Source organism: Talpa occidentalis, unplaced genomic scaffold (genome assembly GCF_014898055.3).
Source record: "Talpa occidentalis isolate TD23 unplaced genomic scaffold, MPIMG_talOcc4v2.1 talOcc4.5, whole genome shotgun sequence".
Classification (NCBI taxonomy): domain Eukaryota; kingdom Metazoa; phylum Chordata; class Mammalia; order Eulipotyphla; family Talpidae; genus Talpa; species Talpa occidentalis.
Genome location: NW_023604861.1, coordinates 97,605,958 through 97,620,018, shown reverse-complemented (window position 1 = coordinate 97,620,018; position 14,061 = coordinate 97,605,958). Strand labels below are relative to the sequence as shown.

At 44.8% G+C, this 14,061-nt stretch overlaps 1 pseudogene; it reads left to right on the top strand.

Moving 5' to 3' along the window:
- The first annotated feature begins 742 nt into the window (after nucleotides 1-742).
- Nucleotides 743-13,860, top strand: LOC119258620 (high mobility group protein B3-like; annotated as a pseudogene).
- The last annotated feature ends 201 nt before the right edge of the window (nucleotides 13,861-14,061 follow it).

Sequence of the window (14,061 nt, the reverse complement as noted above, 5' to 3'; positions counted from 1 at the left end):
ACGTATTTTATCACGATGCAGCTTTGCTTCAAATGGAATGCTCTTTTAGAATTAATCTCCCCAGTTCTTTAGACAAAGCAGGACATCCTAAGCACAAGATACACAGCAGGATAGTTGGTGTCTTTCCCATGGGGAAAATAATCCTTAGAATGTGTCTTCTTCCAGTTGTGCAGCCAGTTAATTCCCTCAAGTTATTATTATGCAAATATCAAAGAAGGAAGAAAGTGAACATTTAATAAGTGCCTACTGCATGCATTGTATATCCTTGACTGCTGGACTAAAAAAAAAAAAAATCTGTCACTGGAGTCCTGCCTTGCATCTAGCCGTGGGAAGTTCTCTGGTTATAGCTGCAGGGAAATCATCTTCTGTTCTCTTCCTGGTCCCTGCCTGTCAGGAGTGAAGGTTGTCCCCCCCAATACTAACACTGAGGAATGAGCAGGGCAGGGCCAGGCCTTCAAAACCAAGTCTTCCCAGAACGGGAATCCCCCCTGCCAGAGTTGGAATGGCTCTTTTTGGGAAATTGAAGCAAGGCATGAGGAAAACCCCTCAGCACGTGCAGAAGCTGAAATTCACCCAGCTTACCCAAGCATCAAACAAACAATAAAACCTCAAATAAAAGATAAACAATAAATGTCACGGTATGCAAAATATTGGCATCTGCTTTTTCACAAGGCTGTGAGTCTAAACTGTTATATTAAGATGAGTAATTCCCATGTGTCCTCTCAATCAGTGAACTTCACCCATGAGCAGGCGAGCGAACAATACAATCAGGACGGCTAAAGGTGATTCCAAGAAACCAAAGGGCAAGAAGCCCGCTTAAGCCTTCTTGGTGCAGAATTGCTGGCAGGACCATGTGAAGAAAAACCCAGAGGTCCCTGTCATTTTTGCAGGTTTCCAGAAGTGCTCAGGAAGGTGGAAGGCAATGTCTGGGAAGGAGAAGTCCAAATGTGATGAAAGGGTGGCGGCAGATAAAGTATGCCACCATTGGGCAATGAAGGATGAGGGATCGGCTAAGGGAGGCAAGAAGAAGGAGGATCCTAATGTCACCAAAGGGCCACCTTCTGGATTCTCCTTGTTTGGTTCAGAATCCCGCCACAAGGTTACATCCACGAACACTAGCATCTCAATGGAGATGTGGCAGAGAAGCTGGGTGAAATGTGGAATAACTTAAGTGGCATTGAAAAGCAGCCTGATGGCAAGGTAGTCAGGCTGAAGGAGAAGTGCAAGAAGGATGCTGGTGACTGCAAGTACAAAGGATGCCTAGGTGGTGCCAAGGGTCTTGCTAAAGTTGCCAGGAAAAAGAGAGTAAGGAAGAGGGAGAGGGGAGGAGGAAATGGAGAGAAGAAGGAATAGAAAAACTGTTTTTCTGAGAAAAAAATGAAATTTACCAATGACAATGATAATTTGCCCCCAGATTAATAAATGCTACCCAGCCGCCTGATAAATATTAAATGAGTTCAAAACAAGCGCATGAGATTGGAATCAGGCTCCTTTAATTGACAAGGCAAAGTGACAAGAATGGAGAGTCCCATGGGGGAGGACAGATCTGAGAGCCAGATGTGGTTCCTGTAGATGTATCTGCTCACAGGGGCCTGGATGCCACCCCCAGGACTCAGGGACCCTCTAAGGAATAACAGCAGATAGTTAATTATAATAAAAATCCCAACACTTAATGAAATTATTTAGGTAATTAGCAAATAAGAATTACACCTCTAATTTCTTCTTCCAATTCTGATTTTGAACCCTGGACTCAAAAATAATTGAGGCATTTGTAACAGTTGGAGTTTAACCACTATGGGAGTTAGAGTTTCCTGGGGTAGAAGGAAAAAAAAAAGATAAAATATTGCACTAGAAAGTGAAATTAGATTAAAAAAAAATCAATGAAGTAACCAGGCTATTAAAATGGAAAATAAGTCTGATGTCATTCTGAAAAAGAAAAGGGTTGAGTCACCTGCAGAGCCACTTAATTAAGCACAGGAAGTAACAAGAGAGCTTGAGTGATTTTCCCTGTTAATGTCAGTATTTCAAAATGAGTGAGGCGTTGGGCCAAGAGCCTTCCTTCTAATCAGAGAGTTAAATCGGTTCTTTTGCCCTCAGGATATCTTGATATATTTGAAGTTGATGAAGAGCAAAAAGGAATGTATTAAAAATTATCCCAACTGTACTCAAACAGGGGAAAATGTGAGCTTTCTACTTCAGATCCCTGGGGCAGTGTGTGATGATGGCCAAGAAGCAGGTGGCAGGACCCTGTGAGGCAGGGAGGCCCTCCCAGTGCAGAGGGTGGGGGATGCCACCTTCACAAGGGCAGAGGAAGGTAGGGGAAGGTGTCTCTTGGGATATGATTTTTGTTTCAAACCTATAGCAGCTGAGAGAGGCTGCAACCAGGTTTTAACTGAGATGACAGTGACATGCAGAGAACTCTGCATTCTCCATCTGGGTGGCTTCCTCACCTGCAACCCCCAAATAGAGGGCCCTGTCACTCTCCACCCCTGCCAACCTTCCGGTCTGTTTTGTTGCTCAGAAGAGCAGAGTAACTATGTTGGAGTGTCCCAGCCTTATGCCTGGGAAGCCTGGGACCATCCCAGAGTGCCTGGAGTCCCTGGTCCAGAACTGCCTGACCCCAAGATATTGATATAATAAACTAGGGCAAGAACTAAAGACTGTCCCCTGAGGACTAGTGATCAATGCATCACTCCATCCCCAGCCTGAATTTGTCAAAGGCTTGCTTCCTCTTGGCTGCTAGGATTACCATGATTCATGCCTATATCTTTTGATGCCATGTTTCATGTTCACTATTTTCATTATTATTGGCCCTTGCTGGTAGTATAGAAAAGTAGAAATTTCAATCCATAAATCTGACCTGGTTTGGGTTATGTGAGGGCCTGGGCTTGTCAGGAAGAGCTGAACTGTGGAAGAGCATGTGGCTGCAGCGAAGTGTAAGGAGGATGGGGTCTTAGATGCACAAGAGTTCTCTTTTATCCCAAGCGCGGAGTCAGCTTCCCTGGATCAGTATGCTCTGAACAAACTGATCAAAACTTGGCCACAATCAGACAACCCGAGATTTTAGACCGTGCCCTAGGCTCTAAGGATAGCAGCTACTTTCCCAGGGTTAAAAATAGCTAATGTTCCTTTCTTAACAACAATGAATATCAGAAGTGATTTTCCCTCACACTTTATTTCTTTATTTCACTTCGAAATTGACCACAGAGCATGGAGTTTTCGGTTTAACATTCTAAATGTTCTCCTTCCTTTCACTCCACCACAAATAAGGCTACTTAATATTTGGTGCTTGCAATTTTTAACCATTTAGCCAACTGAGAACGAGGTAAATGAATCCAAATCCTCTTTTGAGAATTGTCCTGAAGGCAGCAGCATATACCTGATGCCAACGGAGCATGGGTCGAATGCTGGGGGCTTGGCAATAATAGGATTTAATTCAGATATTGTGAACAGGGGCAGAATCTGCTGGTTAATAAACTCGCAGTGATATTGATTATTCTCACTGGAAAAATCTTTTCTATTAGAGAATGCTGGGCTCAGAGATAGATCATTGGAGGGAGAGGGTAGCAGTGCATCCAAATGAAACTAAAGTGGGCGTGGGTGTGAGGGGGAGCCAGCATTGGAGCCTCTGTTCCCTGAGCTGCTGCTTTCAGCTATGTGACTCTGAGTTGCTCACTCCCCTTTTTGAGCCTCAGTTTCCCCATCTATTAAGTGGGGGGACTGGTGACTTACTTTGCAAGTTCATGTTGAGACTTGTGGGAAGAATTAGCATGGTCCTAAGGGCAAGACATGCACAGAATGCATGTTAGTAACAACAACTGTTGTTCTTGTTTCAGAGAGTGGATTGAGAAGGCAACGAAAGAGAGACAGATTGAACTTTATTTTTTTTTTACATTTATGTATTATAATATAGTTACCTCCAAAGTTTTAGCTAACACCTCAAACATGTCACATAATTGTCATTTGTTGTTTGTGGTAAAAACATGTAGGATCTAGTCTCTTAGCCACTTTTTTTCCCACATATTTTATTTTATTTCATATATTTTTTACATCATTTTTCATTTTTGTACAATGTATGCATTTTCATCTTGGTTATAGTCCCCATAAAATTCCCACCCCCCTTGTTTTGATCCTATTCCCTCCCACCCACCCCAGTGTGTCTCTGGTTTATAGTTTCTTGTTGATTTTGATTTTTACTTTATTATAATTAGTCTTTTTCCTGGTCCCTTATTTAGGTTTTCTAAATTCCTGCTATGAGTGAGACTATCTGGTATTTTTCTTTTTCTTTCTGGCTTATTTTGCTGAACATGATCCCTTCCAAGCTCCATCCATGTTGCTGCAAATTGCTTGAGTGAATCTTTTTTGATTGCTGAGTAATATTCCACGGTGTATATGTACCACATCTTCTTGATCCAGTCATCTGTTTTTGGGCATTTGGGTTGTTTCCATACCTCAGCTATTGTAAATAGTGCTGCTATAAACATAGGGGTGCAGGTGCCCTTTTGAATTAATGTTTCTGTGTCCTTTGGTAAATACCTAGGAGTGGAATTACTGGATCATATGGAAGCTCCATTGTTAGCAGGTTGAGGAATCTCCACACAGCTCTCCATAGTGGTTGGACCAGTTTGCACTCCCACCAACAGTGCAGGAGAGTTCCTTTTTCTCCACAACCTCGCCAACATTTGTTGTTGCTAGTTTTTTTTTAATATGTGCCATTCTCACTGGTGTGAGATGGTATCTCATGGTAGTTTTGATTTGCATTTCCCTGATTACAAGTGATGTTGAACATTTTTTCATATGCCTGTTGGCCATTTGCATTTCCTCTTTGGAGAAGTTTCTTTTTAGCTCTTCTCCCCTTTTTTTGACTGGATTATTTTCTTTGTTTTTGTTTTGTCAGCTCTTTGTAGATTTTTGTGATCGGTCCTTTATCATTAGTGTTGTGTGCAAAAATTTTCTCCCAATCGGTGGAGTGTCTCTTTGTTTGGGTTACTGTCTCTTTTGCTGTACAGAAGCTCTTTAATTTGAAGTAGTCCCAGCTGTTTATCTTTGCCTCCGCTATCACTGCTTTGGGTGATGAGTCTTTAAAGATGTTACTGAGGTGCATGTCATGTAGTGTTTCACCTTTATTTCCTTCTATATATTTTATATGGTTTCAGGTTATGTCTAGTTCTGTAATATCTGGCTTCATGTTTGGAAGATCGCACATATCAGGGGGAAAGGAAACCTCCATGTGGGAGGGAGCATGAATCCAGGGCAGGCCAGGGACCATGAAAAACATTCTCAGCACATGCCAGCAAGTGCCTCCCTAGGGGACAAGCCCAGGATGATCTCACCACACCTGACTCAGGTGAGGCCAGAGGGTCAGAAGGACTGATCTCAGGGCACCATCCTCAGACCCTCTGCCCAGCGTTTCTGCTGCCTCTGCAGACCAGAGCTGGGGGACAGGGACTGTGCCAATAAGGCCTGTGGCTGGAGGGTGAGCATCCAGCATAGGGCACTAAAGGCTTTTTAAGAAACCCATTCTGAGATCCACTTTACCTCCATTCACACACAAACTATCCTCCCCCGTGATGGCACTGTGAGAGCCACCTCCTGCCGGATGGACACCTGTCAAGTCATGCATTAGCCTTGAATTCCAGTCACCTTGAAAGGGTCACTGAGGAGAAACCTGGCTTCTGTCATGGTGTCAAAGTTCAAATGTTTCTTCGAGGCACGTGTTAGTCATTGTAGGAGCAGAGAGGAAAGGGAGAAATAAAAACTTAGGCGGCTTAAGCCCTACTCCCCGGGGATGGCAATGTTCACCTCAATCCTAGCTCCCAAGAAGGCTTTCCCCCATCCAAGCAAATTCATCCTCCAAACCCTGTCACTGTTCCAGTCCTCTTCACTGGTTCCACCTATCTGAGGGGTTCAGAGCTGTCTGTGCCCCTCACAGGCTGCCTTCTGACCTTTGCCCACTTTCTCAGCTGCTTAATGGAATCTCTATGAGAATTGGTCTGTCTCTGCTGGCGATGAGCTTGGCATAGAGTCAGCTTATTTTCTTTTTCTCTCCTGGTCGCCAGCATGGCCAAACACTCTGTTACCCTTCTCTGTGTGCTTGACCTCAGTCCCTGCTGTTGCAATCCTACTGTGCCCCCCATCCCCCAGCCCAACTCACCCCAAGGGCATTCTCTGCCAGCTGGGCCCTGATCCTCTCTTGGCTGCCCGCCCAGCCTTTGACCTGGTACCGGCACACATATGCAGGTTGCTGAGACCAGGAACAGGTCACACCTGGCACTCACTCGAGCAGGACCTTCTCTATGTCCTGAAGATCTGTTGTGCCTGGAGAAGAGGGAGATATCTGGATGCTTCCACTATATGGGGTGAGGGTGTCCCTCCACGAGTTTTCTCTGAGCACGGCCCAGAACTTCTCCTACTTGGCCTCAGGAGGACCTTGGGCAGCAGCAGCCAAGATTTGATGGGAAAGCAGGGGAGCTTGGCTGTTCTGCCAAAGTTAAAAACCCATGAATTTCCCATGAGGCATCAGCTACTCCAGATGCACAAACATACCCTGGAGAAGAAATACTCATAAAGCCCCGTATGATGCTGCTCTGGCTTCTTAGTCTAGTGGGATATGGGTTTTTTTATCCAGGAAGATTTTGGAACTGCCCCTCATCCATTCCTGATTTCTGTTGGACCCTCCCCCCAGTTTCCTTTTGGGTATGACTTTCCCCCTACTGGGTGCTGTGCGTGGAAGAATAACCTTAGATGCCACCTCCACCACGATATCTAAGGAGCAGAAGCCTTTCTCTTCTTGTCCTGGTAGGTGACCCCTCACGAACTGCCGGAGTGCCTGTTAGAGGCCCTCCCCTAGGGTGTACAAGGGCAGGGACCAAGGGTCCAGCTGTGAACTTGCACGGAGGGCACCCTTCCACAGGCACAGGTTGTGTGTCCTGCTCTCCAGCCCCCTAGAGAAGCCCAGGTCCCTCCTCCCAAAGCCCCTATCATCTTCTACTGTATTCTTCTGTTGGAACAAGCTGGGGTCTCTTTCTTAGTATGATGCTATGATGCATCCCAGCTGATGCTGCTGCCGACACTGCCAAACCTACAGTGAGCAACTTGAAAATTCCACGGGGTCCACTACCGTAGCCATGTGGGAATAACGCCAGCCTGCCTGTGTTCCTTCAGGAGAGCGGGGCCAGAGCTGTGATTGATGTTGCTCTCTTTCAGGAGAGAGAGAGAGAGAGAGTGTGTGTGTGTGTGTGTGTATGTAAGAGATTTTCTTTCTTTTCAGTAAATTAATAGAACGTACTTTCCTTGACTGTTATTCTTCTAAAAAAGTGTTGATTTCACATTAAAGCACACATGTGCCGGCAACTCTGGGTTTGTGGGAAATGCTCACGGCTGTTCTGTTTTGCCTGCAGAATGAATATCTTCAGTTACCACATCCATCGGTATCACAACTGCTGGTATCACAGTTGTCTCTGCAGAACCAAATGCTTACCCGCACCTTGGTCATACGGATCCCAGGGGGTCTCCATGGCTGACTGGGGTCTCCAGTCTGGGATCCTGCCACTCACACTGTTGAGGAATGAGCCGTAGGACCATCAGTGGCCTATGAAGGCCAGTGGTTCATCCCGCCGTGTTCTCATGACCCAGGATGTCGGTCTAATCCATTCTCTAAATTTTCCTTTTAAGTACATTCACAGTGTTGTACAATCATCACCAGGATCTGTTTCCAAAACTTTTCATCATATTGTGCAGAAAGTCTATGTCCATTAACCCCTTCCCTCCCCTTCCCCCAACTTGGTAACCACCATTCCACTTTCTGTCTCGGAATTTTCTTATACTAGGGTCCTCATCTAAGTGGAATCTGATTTTGCCCATTTGTGTCCCACTCATTTCAATTAGCACAGTTTTCAAAGTTCATCCCTGTTGTAATATATATCAGGTCTTTGCTCCTTTTTGAGACTGAATAGTATTCCATTGTGTGGATATATCACATTTTGTTCATCTAATTATCTGTTGATAGACATTTGAATTGTTTCTACCTTTTAGTTATTGTGAATAATTGTGTAGCACTGGCATACAAATGACTATTTTAGTGCCTATTTTCAATTCTATTAGATACATACCTAGCTGAGTCATACAGTAATTCTATGTTTGGTTTTTGAGGAACAACCTACTTTCCATAGCAGCTGCACCATCTTTCAACCCCATCAACAAAGTACATAAGTTCAAGTTTCACCACACACTGTCTAACACTTGTCATTTTCTATATCATGATTATGATCATCAGTGAATAATATGTGAAGTGAGGTGTCATTGTGGTTTTGATAGGCTTTTCTCTAGTAATTCATGATGGTAATTCTCTTTAGTTGCTTTTTGGCCAGGTTGGACATTTCTTTGAAGAAATATCTATTTTTGAACAATTTAAAATTGAATTGTCTTTTCATTGTTAAGTTAGAGTAGTTTATATATTTCAGATATTAAATCCTTAACAAATATACAATTTGCAAGTATTTTCTAATGTTCTATAGATTGTCTGCTTACTTTCTTAATAATGTCCTTTGATGCCCCAGAGTTTATAATTTTGATAAAGTCTAACTAACATATTTTTCTCTTTTGTTGCTTAAGCCTTTGGTGTCAAATCTAAAAATCCATTCTCAGGGCCTCCCCGGTGGTGCAGCGGTTGAGCACTGGGTTGTGAAGCTGCCCTCAGCCTCTGCAGTGCCGGTTCGATCCCCAGTCACAGGGCGAGGGTCCCACATGGCGCACAGACCTCTCCTGCCGCCCGCTGCTCCCCTCAGCAGTGTACTTCGGTCCTTCTGCCTGCTCTGCTCCCCGCTCTGGCTCAGTGAATTCTCTCACCCTCCCGTGCTTCTGACTGTACCCAGTATTTGTATAAATAAATAAATAAATCTTAAAAAAAAAATCCATTGTCAAACATGACGTCATGAAGATTTAGTCTTATGTTTTCTTCCCTGAGTTTTATTGATTTTATTGTTGCATTAAAGCCATTGATCCATTTTGAGTTAATTTCTGTGTATGGTATGATGTTGAAGTTCAAATTCATTCTTTTGTGTGTGGACATCCAGTTGTGCCAGCACCATTTTTCTTTCCTTGCTGGATAGGCTTGGCACTCTTGTCAAAAATCAGTTGGCCAGAGATGTGTAGGTTTGGTTCTGGAGTCTTAATTAAATTCTATTTATCTATATGTCCACTCTTATACCAGTACCATGCTGTTTGAATTTCTGTAGCTTTGAAAAAAGTCAGGAAGGTAAGTTCTCTCAACATAAGATTATGTTGGATAGTTAGAGACCCTTCAGATTCTATATGAGTTTGAAATTATGCTTTTCTATTTGTTAGGGATAGTGCTGAATCTGTAGATTATTTTGGGTAGTCTTCACATTTTAGCAATATTAAGTCTTCCTACCTATGAACACAGAATATGTTCCCTTTTATTTAAAGCTTCTTTAATTTCTTCCAGCAATCTCTAAATCTTTCTTGAGACTAGTAAGGTCTGAGACTTACATCACCTTTCAGGATAATGAAGGCCATGTGTTTCTCTTACCTACTACATAAATTAGTGTAGAAGATACTGTGTCTTTCAATTTTTGTAAGCCCCCTAATTTCAGTATTTTCAATTTTGGTAAGCAAATTTCAATGTGTGCTATTGAGCTTTCATGATTTCCTTCATATTATAATATATCCTCTTCACATGTGTGTGTGTGTGTGTGTGTGTGTGTATACATGGTATGAGTGTGTGTGTGTGTGTGTATATATATATATATACATGGATATATATATATATATATATATGGATATATATATATATATATCCATTCTTGCAGATTAAAAATTCTCACTCTTAATGGTGTCTCCTTACATAGAATTATACCCATGGCCATTTTCCTACATCTATTATGCTTTTAATCCAGTAAGATAACTTATATCCAACCAAGTTGTTGCTCAACCTGCTTTAACATTTGGGTAGAGAGATGCAAATGTCCAATGTTTTGAAAAAAAGAACCCTAATCTCTTATTCTATGAGCTCCACTCAAAAATGGAATGTCAATTGTCACCTAGGTGCCATGGCAAAAGGTATTGGGAACCTGTGGCCTTGACCCCGAGGGTCACAGGGTGAAGAGCTACAGAATGAGCATAGAACTCAAGCAAAGGGAAAGGATTTCCACCTGGTAATTTAGGGGAGGCTCAATTTGATGGAGGAACCATCTGAATTGGGGTATCAAGGGAGGAAGGTGCTTGGACTCACAATTAATTAAAGGTCATCAGAAAGCAAAGTTGAATTTTCATGAATGGGTTTTAGGAGGAGTCTGAAACTATTGAAATGAACACTGCATTTTAGATGTATTAGAATAAGTCCATGGTTTTCATTAGATTCTCATATATATATAATATAATATATTATATATATATATATGGGTCAGGTCCAAGAAAGATCCTTCCTAATGGCTCATTTTGCATTTGGTGCCAGAAAGCGCAGGTGAATGGGGGAATTGTTATCTGCACGTGGGCCAGAAGCTCATGCATCCAGAGGCTGTTAATCTGGATTCAAAGTTTTATTAATGTCCCCAAATTGTGTATTTGTGTGGCTTTATTGTATTTTCTTTTTTTTTTTTCAAGATTTATTTTTATTTATTTATGCATATAAGAACTGGGGTATAGGCCACAGGTACAGGACAGGGGGAGGTGAGAAGATTCCCCAGAGAGAGTGGGGAGCAGAACAGGCAGATCTACTAAAATACACTGCTGAGGGGAGCAGCTGGCGAGACAGGAGAGATCTGCTGTGCCATGTGGGTCAGCTCCCTGGCTGGAGATCGAACTCGTGCTGTGATGGCTGCCAACACTTCATAGTGCTGAGACTTAACCCCTTGCACCACAAGGGAGGCCCCCTTTATTGCATTTTCTAGGAAATATCAGTCACTTTCATTTGGTTCTGAGTTAGTGACCCCAATGACTAAGCACTGGGGGTTCTCAAAAGGAAATTTCTCCAGATGAGGAGATACCAAGTATTACTGTGGAGTGGCGATGGTGCAACAGAGGAAGGTCCAGAGGATGAGAATTGAGGGATAACAGGGCTGAGTTATAACTGGGTTGCTGAAGCATTGTGTGGAGAAACCCAGAACATGGGAGAGCAACAGAAGAAAAATCACTCAAACCCGGGAGCTTCAGACTCCTCAAAGCTTAACAGAAAAGCTGACTCCTGGAAGGGTTTGCCTGATCCCAAGGCTTGGTGATAATCACCTGTTCCTAAATCTCTGAGCCTCTATAGTGCTCCTGAGAGCCCCAGTTTGGCCATTTCGGGGATCCCCCTCTAAACCAGTTATCCCCAAGAGCAGCTTTGGACCCAGAGAGGCTTGATGGTCCTGACACATAACAGAAGTCCTGAGTGACTAGACCTGGCTCTTCCCAGGAGAGGATCCCCTTGTAGTCAGAGATGACCTTTCAGAGGACTGGGAGCCACATTTGTCACAGGGCTTGGGGATCATGCTGATACCATCTCTGTGTATTGGAAAGATAAACTGTGCCAAATATCCTCTCTCCCCAACTGTGGTCACACTACCCAGAGTTGCCTGGAACTCAGATCACCCTGACCATTAAACGCACCAAAGTACAAACTCCAGCTGCTCTTGGCTCTACGTTTTGGTGGGCCTGGGATGATGGGTTCCGTGGCCACTCGCTCCAGGGGAGGTTCCCAAAGTGGGTGGCAGGACTGTGGCACAGGAGCAGGGTCACAGGAGGACCTGAGACAACTTGTAGACATTTGCTTAGTTCTGGCTGAGCCTCTTCCCTTTTTGCTCAGTTGCAGCAACCCTGTTACTTGTTGCAGGAGAAAATGAGGTGGGGAGCAGACCTGAGAAAGGTTTGACTCAGCACCCACACAAAGGCCTGCAGACAGTGCTCGGGCCCTGGCCAAGGACTGCGAACATGCAACTGCCTTTGCCTCTTTCAGAGGAGCCTTGACGCCTGCGCCAAAGAAACAACTGAGTTTGACCAACTTGCTTGGAGCTATTGCCAGTTTATACTTGACCAGCTGTGTATCACCGAAATCATCAAATGAACAGGCTTACATGTTTTCTCGTGGACAAGCCGCCCGCTTGTCAACATCTCCACTCTTCTGTAATGGCATCTGCGGGTCGCTGAGTCACCCTGCAGGTGACATGAAGCCCATCCTATGTGTGAGCTCCTGGCCATTTGCAGCCTGTGGTTTCCCCATGAGTCAGTAGAATTGGGACACACTTCGAGCAGATGTTACGGAGGTGACACAGCGGTCACAGGGTACGTGCCCAGGATGAGTTTTGAATCGTTGACGAGAACTCACACTATTTTGAATAAGCTGAGTCATGGCTCTTTCCAGAAAAGTGCTCATGTGTGGACACCAGAGGCAGATCCCAAACCTGAGGTTTTTTTTCTCATGAAAATTCAGGCATTTCTGTAAAGTGGTATTTTAAGCAGAACTAGATTTTTTTTTTTTCTCATGAAGACTTGCAATTTTTTAATAATACTTTAAGGATCATAATATTAACAAGTTAATTTCTTATTCACGCTAATGGAACAGTGGTTTGTGTTATTTAAACATTTAAATCAGCTTCTAAATCCTTACAGTTTACTGTAAATTCAGGACAGAAGGAGAAGGGGAAGAGATTTCAAAATAGACTCAAACAGGATGATGTTGGCCTTGCAGTTTGCTTGGCTGAGTCGTTTCTGCATAGCGTGTCTTCCTGAAATCTCGGCGTCAAATAGACCTCTTTTTAGGATTTTTTCTGTTCCCTGCAGCATCTGTGCTTCTTCTGGGCATGGGAGTGGAGGGGTGAGTGCCCTCAGCCCTGCTGGGCCTGAGGTGACTCGGTTGCAGGGAGGGAGGGGGAAAGCTTTGAGGAGGCAGCTGACACTCAGGTGGACAAGTTGGTAGCAGAGGAACCAGGCAGACACATCTGACTCCCAGTCCCATACCTAACCCCTTGGTTTGTTGATTTTTCTCTCCCCTGCTCCCCCCAGTCTTGTGTGACTTTATCACAGGCGGGGTGGTGGGGGGTTCTTAAGGGATGAGGGCCGAGTCACCCACAGCTTCTACAGATGTCCCTTTGCCCAGTTCCATGTCCCCAGGGAAAGTCCTCACAGACCCCTTTGTGGACTATTTCCCTCAGGTGCTCTTGCCTTCCCTCATTCTGCCAACATGGCTTTTTAACAGGAAACATCCCTAAACCACCAGTGTCCTGGGAGCCAGCTCCTGAGACTTCCCACTTGGACAGTTCCTCTCCCCCCATGCCCTCCTCCCCTACACCCCCCCACAACCCCCTTGGTGGTCAGTTTTTGTTTTATGAGGGAGGCCCTATACAATGGTTCTAAGGTGAGCATCAGAAAAGCAGAATTCCTAATCACAACCTTGGCTCTGCCTCCTGTCAGGCTTCCTATCCTGCAGCTTCCATTTCTCTCTGCCTCTCCCACCTCCCTCCCTCCCTGTCCCCTTCTCCAGCTCTCCCTCTCCCTCCCCTCCCCCTCTCCCCTTGCCAACCTTTCCCTCCTTCCTCTCTCCCCCTCCTCTCCTCTCCTCCTCCCTTCCCTGCACCTCCTTCTTCTCCTCTCACTTGTAAGCCCTCCCCCCTTCTTTCTGTAGGCCTTTTGCACTTCACTTTCTCCGCCTTGACCATCCGAGGGTCCTTAGCCTGCAGAGGCCCGAGAGCTGTGGCCCTTACACCTATCAGCTACCCTCATTCCTCCCTTTCTCCCAAAGGCCCAGGGCACTTTCCTGCTTTGCTGAAACTCTGACCTCTGATTCTGACCCTCTTAATTCCCCTCCTCCTGCAGGCCCAGGCCGGGGAGCAGCTCATGTCCTCCTGGTTCCCTTCTCTCTGTTGACCTGAAGGATAGTGCATACCATAGAGCAGGACAGAACAGCTGGTGAAGAGATGCAGGGTGTGGTGTTTGCCATGGTCTCTGGCTCCACTTTGAGTCTCTGGAGTGCCTCCCCACCTCCCTCCCTTGAGGACAGCTCTGATCACTCACCCCCCGCCCCTCCCCCACCCCTGCCTTCCAGCCTCCCAAGCCACGGAATAGCCT